We start from the raw sequence: 219 nt of genomic DNA on the forward strand, positions 1-219 counted from the left end.
TTAACAAAACGCACTGTGGAAAGTTCCTTCAGACTGTTAGACCAAAGTGCATGATGAGGAGATTTAGATTTAACAGCTGTACGATATATTTTGCCATCTACAACTCCATCAAAACTGCCATCCAATGAATCAAATAATTGATCAAAAAATAAACAGATTTTCGCCGTGTCTTTGGCATTCGATTCAATTAAATTTTTAGCTGTTAACAGAAATTTAAAA

This window comes from Acyrthosiphon pisum, chromosome X, assembly GCF_005508785.2.
Source record: "Acyrthosiphon pisum isolate AL4f chromosome X, pea_aphid_22Mar2018_4r6ur, whole genome shotgun sequence".
In the NCBI taxonomy this organism is placed as follows: Eukaryota; Metazoa; Arthropoda; class Insecta; order Hemiptera; family Aphididae; genus Acyrthosiphon; species Acyrthosiphon pisum.